Source organism: Equus caballus, chromosome X (assembly GCF_041296265.1).
Source record: "Equus caballus isolate H_3958 breed thoroughbred chromosome X, TB-T2T, whole genome shotgun sequence".
NCBI classification, from domain to species: Eukaryota; Metazoa; Chordata; class Mammalia; order Perissodactyla; family Equidae; genus Equus; species Equus caballus.
Genome location: NC_091715.1, coordinates 1843099 through 1850451, shown reverse-complemented (window position 1 = coordinate 1850451; position 7353 = coordinate 1843099). Strand labels below are relative to the sequence as shown.

The following is a 7353-nucleotide window of genomic DNA, read 5'->3' as shown; positions in this document are numbered from 1 at the left end:
TATAAAACCTAAACGCTTACAGCTTAATGAATTTTTTACCAGTGTCACATACTGGGCCACTCACCAAAAGTTAAGATTGAGAACACTTCTAGTATCCCAAGTCTCCTTCCACAATGTGGTTCTCATCCCCACTGCAAGATAAACTCTATTCGATCTTCTGAGCACCACAGATTAGTTCGCATGCTCTTAAGTACTGTAGAAATAGAACTAATTTTGAGTTTACTTTCCTTCTTTCCAAAACACTTCAGTGACACTCTTCCATGTTGTTCAATGCATTTTTATTGCTGTGCGGTTTGTCCATGCTATGGTGTCCTTTAAAGTGTCTCTTCTTTCTTACATATTATTGGATCTGCCTGATAGCATTCAGAACATACTCATATATGTAATCACACACACACACACACACACACATAATTTCTTCATGAGTTGTATTGTGTCCTGAGATGTACATGATGTCTTCTTGATCTTCTCCCTATGATGTCAGCAGCTACTCGAAGAATATTAACTTCTAGATGTTACTAAAATGCCATTACTGTAACCCCAAGAACTTTTCCAGGGATAAAGGAAGTAAAATAATTATTTTGATAGTACTAAAATGCTATCTGCCCTTTCCACCATGCTGATGCTTACTTGCACCTGATGGTGCGAGAGCGCAGGTTGTCCTGAGACTTCGAGGTCTCCATCAAGGAAGGATTGAGATAGCAGCACCGCACTGTTCCTGTCCCTGTTCGTAATCTTCACTATCACACATTCTCAGTAAAACTAAGTAAATAAGTAAAAGCAAGTTTCACTTAAGAATGCCCCTGATAAAGCAAGTAAAAATGATTATTTTAGTCTCCCCCTAACCCATGAGTACATGTCTTTTTCTTTTATGGCTCTGAGGTTCCACAAATGCTAGCTCTCCAGGCAGCCACACATGGCACATGTGGCTTTTTTTGGACAGTTTTGTGATGTGATTGCTGGTGACCTGCCCTTGGAGAGGGTGGTGGTGCATGTGTGAGAGAAGCAAAAATGGAAGAAAGGCTTATTCCTGGAGGGGCAGAGGAAGTATAGGTGGTATCCCTAATGTTCCCAAAATGGTGCGAGCACCGTGATAAAAATTCAAAGTCCTGTAAATACCACTATTATCCGCAAGAAAGAAACCACATTAGGAAACTAGAATTCAGTGCTTATCTCACCAAAGAAGGTCTACCCTACTGCAGTTAGCCACTGTTCTGTTTAGCGGTCAGCCTCGTGGTCTTTCTTCAGCAATGTTATCCTGGGATGCCCTTTCTCCTGGGCAGGGAAATCCAAGGTTGATTACCCTGCAACACAGGAGGGGGTAAAGTAAGTAAATAAAGGAAAGAGGGAAGTCACCCTCCAAAGCAAAGCCTCTCACCAGTCCTTACCTAAGGACCAGCTAATGGAAGCCACCAAACTGAAATTTCGCTATACGTATTACTTGAGAAGACATCTGCCCCTCACAGCCAGCCGCCTTCCACTCCCCATGTTAGGCTGCTGAACGTACAGGTCTTCCTGCTTCTACTCTGTGTCAAGCAACATCATACGCTAGCAAACATAGGATGAGCACCTTTCTCTTGAGACGCACTAACAGTGCCGCAAAAGACAAGGCCAACAGCCTCGGAGCCTTACAATTTTGAAGTGGAGAACTGCGTACTCCTCGTACGCCTGGTTTTACAGGGCTTTCACATGCATTTGTTCATTCACTCCCGCAATCCTCAACCTTCGTCGGAAGACACAAACTGAGGTGTTAAGAGGAGAGAAGTGGCCAGAGTTAGCAAGTGGCAAAGCCCAAAAAGGAGCCCTACTTCCCTCCCACCTTGGCACCATCACCCAGTACTCCTAAAAGCAGCCAGGTTGCACAAGTGAGAGATGGTGCTCCCAAGGTTACTCAGCTGGTGAAAACCTTTTACTTTTGTTTTTATCCCCCACCCCTTCCTCAATCACATACCAGGGCTGTTAAGAGTTCAGAGGAGGGAGAGGCCTAGCAGATATGCAGAGACGGTTCCCACTGCTGACCAAGAACCACAGGTTCAGAACCAAGTGGCACTTGAGGTAATCCTCCCATCTGAGGATACCACATGACTCCACAGAGGTGCTCACTCCCTGAAACGGTCTTGAAAGACATCAAACCAAGTTCATTTTGAGGGAGGGAAGGAAAGTAACAAGCAGTGTGTGCTTTCTAAATGTCCTCATCCTCACTTATCACCTTTCTACAGTCCTTGCATCAATTCCCATTACTCCATTTTCACTGTCGAGATTTGTGATGGAGCCTCAGAGAGGTCAGCCAACTCACCAGAATCACAAAAGCAAAGCAAAGGGCAAGGTGCTACCAGGATTAGAACCCTTCCTCTTAAACTATGGCTCAACTCAATCCAGCATGAGTGGTGCAGTGCTGGGAAAGTCTGCAAGGCTGAATTTAACTTTATTTGTTGTTACACAACACTGCTGGTTCTTCACACACATCACCTCAAAAAGTAGGCAGTGCTGGGGGCGGGCCTGGTGGTGTAGTGGTTAAGTTTGCATGCTGTGGCAGTGGCCCACAACAAAAAAGAGGAAGACTGGCACAGATGTTAGCCCAGGGCTAATCTTTCTCAAACAAAAAGAAGACTGGCAGTGGACAGTAGCTCTGGGTTAATCTTCCTCAACAACAACAACAACCAAAAAAAATAAAATAAAAGAGGGAGATTGGCAACAGATGTTAGCTCAGGACAAGTCTTCCTCTGGGGGAAAAAAAGCAAGCAGTGCCCTATATCTAACTGTCTTTCTGGCCAGTGGCTCTGAAGACAGAGCTTGCTGTAGTCTGCACATTCACACATGAAGGAAAAGAGAAAAAACAAATAAACACCCAGAGGTCACTGCATGGTCTTTTTCCTTTTTAGGGTGGGCCTTGTTAGAAGGAACAAAGAGAATAAAGACCTTACTTTGCCACTGACCAAAATGTTGTAAATCTTCATGGCAAAGCTGTTGCCATTTGCATCCTTCAAGTGCACTATATCAAAGGAACCAGGAGGTCTTTCTCTGTTGGTGATCACATCATGGCTGAGGTTGGCCCTACCGATCACTGTAGGCACATTGCCTAGAGAGAAGGGAAGATAAAATGCAGATGGGTCATTTAAAAAAAAAGACAGCTGCCACCTTTAAAACCAATTAATAGAGAGGGGTTCACCAAGAAAAAATAAAGATGCTGGGGGGCAGCATTCCAAAGATCATGGTTTCAAGAACTCTTGTTACTGTGTAAATGAATATTATTTGTGAATTAGACTGCAGCCACATCTAAAGGGAGATATCAAAGATTCTTGAAAGTAGCAGCTTTCCCTGCATTCTTTGTCCAAGAAGAACTCATTAAAGATTGAATAAATAATCATTTTGGGGTGGACAAAGATGGTGAGGAAGGGTGATGGGTGGATGGGGAGAATGGGAAGGTGACTAGGGGTTGTGGGAACTAAAAAGAGGGCTAAAGAGGAATTCAGGTTTTCAAGAAGGGGTTAAACAATAATGGAATGCCCTTAATCGGGCTCTGGTTAATGCAATTCTACCACTGATTAGTCACTGAATCTTCCAAAGTTCCCAGGGCTGTCAGGAGCATATGGAAGATACTCTACCATAACTGGTTTAATTGACCTCAACTTTTTTTCTTATTCTTTGAAAACAACCTCTTCTAATCAACTGCTATTTTTTATGTGCCAATAAAATGTATAAGATACAAAGGAAAATATGCATCATATTGAAAGACGTGATTTATTCCCATGCCTGCTAAGCCAAAAACACAAATAAGAATTTAATGGCTATGTGGAAAGTCAAAATCTAATCTATCCCAAGAGACTGAGTAGGATATAGTAAGATAATACAAACGCACTGTGTGTAGGGCACAGGCCACCTAGTCCAGGAGACAGGCTATACATGAGGGTTTTATTTACCATAGAATATGCGTGCTTTAAGAAAAACTCCCCCCAAAACCATTGCCAGTAGTGAGTCAACCACCAACCCACCTATGTGCCCTTCTTCAAGTGGAGAGGCCACACTAAAGTCAGAATGAAGCCCCTTTTACACCAAAAAACAATCTAGCAGTCTAAGAGACTCCAGAAAAAGTTGAAAATTACACACCATAGAGCAAGGGCAAATCACAATACATTTATCAACCTCTGGAAAACTGAAGGGAAGGGAAAAACACCCCACTCAATCTGAAAGTTTTAAGATTGAGGCTCTAAGAAGTAAGAAAAATAGGACAATCTTGCAGGTAAAAAACGTTGGGCCTGACAGTGACCAAAACAGACTTCTATAGTCTGAACACTCTAAAGCCAAGACACTGGTTGATCCAAGATGCAGATGGGTAATGGAAATCCATGGCCAGCTGAATCTATATGAATTTTGGTATGTGAGAAGCCACAGAAATTAGAAGGTTTTGCCTCCCTACTCAGTAGTGTACTGAAAGTCAAAGGAGTACCAATTGTTGACAAATACGTAAGTGACTTTGTAAAAGGTTTAGTATTACATTTATTCCAAGTGGTATGGATAACTCCTAATGTTCAAGTAACCCAGGAGAACTCAGGTGTCCACAGAACACTATCTGAAAGCTAAGAACACCTCATGAAGGCCTTTAAAAGGGTTTAATGTCTATCTTAGGTCAGCGGAACTGGCCCATCCTTCAGGTCCTTGTGTGAGACAGTGAAGCTAGTAGCACCCAAGACCCTCAGTTACAGAACAACTTTCTGATACTATGCCTGTAGCACAAACATAAGGAAGGCCTGGGAAAAAACATCTGCTCGGTAATAGAACGCAAGGCTTGATCTAGCTGCCAAGAGTAGAAGAAATGCCTCTCTCTGCCTATGTCAAATGAACAGTGAACAGAGTTTTTGTTTGTTTTCCAGAACCCTTATGTGGGAACATCATGGATTTACTATGTGTAGGATAATAACCAGAGCTTAGTTATCCAGAACCAAATTCACACTCTAGATAACAGTTCCTTCACTTCACTTGTTTGTCGCAGTTTCTAACAGCAAAGAGGGACTACAGACTGATGGCACTACACTACACAAATACTAATTTGTATTAAGTGTCAAGTTCCAACGAGAAGCCTCTGGCATTCAGAATTTGGTCCATTAGCAATGAGTAAATGTAAGTTGAAAGCTGAGAGTCTAGACAAGAATCACTCCTTTTAAAATTCTTGAATTTATGAGTGATAGTCTTTATGCCTGACCGTAAGGCAGCTCTGGGAAATCGGTAATAAGAACACTCTGTACACATAGGCTATCAGAAGATGTCCATATGTGCTTCCACCTCAACAAGCCCTAAAGTGGCCCTGACAGTGGTCTGCATGAATAAAGTTTGGCCTGAAATACAGTTTTGCTAAATAAACTAGAGTGCCCGCCACCCTTTGGACCTGTGTACAGCCACTGGCCAGAGAGAAAGTCTTTTCTCTTTCAGCAGAAATAGTGCAAATGAAATGGGCTACCCATTTAACAAGAATGGAGGGATACATCAGCTAAAACATCCTCCAGCCTCCAGTTTCTGTAACGGTGGGCCGAGGTTACTTCAGACCAACCTTCGTGCTTTCAAAAACAGCTATAAACACTGGATACAAGTAATTCTTAAAACATCCCCCTAAAAGGATCCAAGGGGTGAGGAGACAGCAAGGAATTTCTTTCTTTTTCTTCCTTCCTTCCTTCCTTCATTTCTTTCTTTATTTCTTTTTGAGGAAGATTAGGTCTGAGCTAACATCTGCTGACAATCCTCTTCTTTTTCCTGAGAAAGACTGGCCCTGAGCTAACATCTGTGCCCATCTTCCTGTTTTTTATGTGTGTGACGCCTGCCACAGCATGGCTTGATAAGTGGTGTGTAGATCAGTGCCCAGGATCCAAATTGGTGAACCTCAGGCTGCTGAAGCAGAACATGCCAACTTAACTGCCATGCCCCAGGCCAGCCCTGACAGCAAGGAATTTCCAGGCTCAAAACAAGGAATGAAAGGAACTCAGGAGCCTGGAAATGGATTTTGCCTTTTTTTCTGCTTTCTTTTTGATGCCCTCTCAGGGACACGGGAACAGAAATCAAAGCCCAGGGTTAAGTCTCAGGGTTGAAAGGTCAGTCTCATAGAACACCCCACCCACAATTAGCTGGCCCCAAAGGGCCGCACTCCCACAAATATCTGAGCCCAAAACAATCCTGTGTTCCTAATGACTTAAAGCCTAACGACTTTCACACTGCCTGGCCAGCACAGGGAATGTCAAACCTCCGTCAAAGTGGTCTCAGGCTGATACACAGCCCAGAGTCCAGATAGATGCAAACACACATCATTGTCGGAAGGAGGGCCGAATTGTCTTACGCCTCACAGTGTTCCTACTAACCATATTTTACGTGCAGTGTCCAGCATGGAAGGAACCAAGATACCATGATGAAGAGCCACCAACAGCCAGGCTCAGTCTTCAGAACTTGGAACAACCCTGAAAGTATGTGCAAGGACAAAAACAATCTTGGCCAAGTGACTCAGCAGATCTGAAAAACAATCAGGAAGAACTTTTAGGAATGAAAACGCAGTAAGCAAAATTAAGAACTGCAGAAAATGGATTTACACTCAATTGAAGAGAAAATTAGAAAAATGGAGGGTGCTGAGAAGAAAATGCACAGAATTCACCATGGGAAAGACTAAAAGATGAAAAGCAGAGAAGAGTGGATGAGTTAGACGAACGTGAGAAGGTTTAATACAGGTTGAATCGAAGCCCCCAAAAGAGAGGAGACGAAGGGTGGGGACATAAAATGATATCCAAGAACATAGTTTTCGAGAACAAGGGCAGAAACCCTTCAAGTCCCAAGAAGGTTAAAGGAGAGAAGGATGTGGTATTCTTATGCCCCAGAAGAGGATAGAAAAGCTGACTAATTTTGAACTCTGGTGATTTCAATCTGCATGCTGTTAATTCCAACAGTAACCACTAAAGTAACAGAATCAGAAATGGCTAACATTTAAAATCATTGAAGAAAAAGAAGTAAAAAATTGGAATATTGGAAAATAATCAGTCCAAGAGAAGATAAGAAAGAGGGGAAGCTATATAGAGAAGAGGCTGGACAAGAAGGAAGAACCATCAGAAAGCGATATATATCAATATTACATCAAACCGTAGGTGGGCTAAGCAAAAAGCCGGGGGGAGGCCGGATAAGAAAACAGAACACAGCTCTGGTTTGTCAGGATTCACCCATGATCTGCAGATATTGAAGAACCAGAAAGAAATCAATCAACTGAACATGTGAGTACTGATCAATGGGATGCTATAAAGGAAAAACTTCCAGAGAGATACTGTAGTTTTAATTTGCATGTTATAATAGACTCAAAACACATAATTGCAAAAACTGACAAATATG

General features: G+C 42.6%; 1 long non-coding RNA gene across 1 annotated transcript; it reads right to left on the bottom strand.

The window, feature by feature from the left end:
• Nucleotides 1–261: 261 nt before the first annotated feature.
• Nucleotides 262–6492, bottom strand: LOC111771558 (uncharacterized). The gene is made up of 4 exons (XR_002805457.2): nucleotides 6345–6492; nucleotides 2925–3079; nucleotides 1633–1742; nucleotides 262–1304 (listed from the first exon to the last, which is right to left on the bottom strand). It is a non-coding gene; the product is annotated as an uncharacterized lncRNA (long non-coding RNA).
• Nucleotides 6493–7353: the final 861 nt, after the last annotated feature.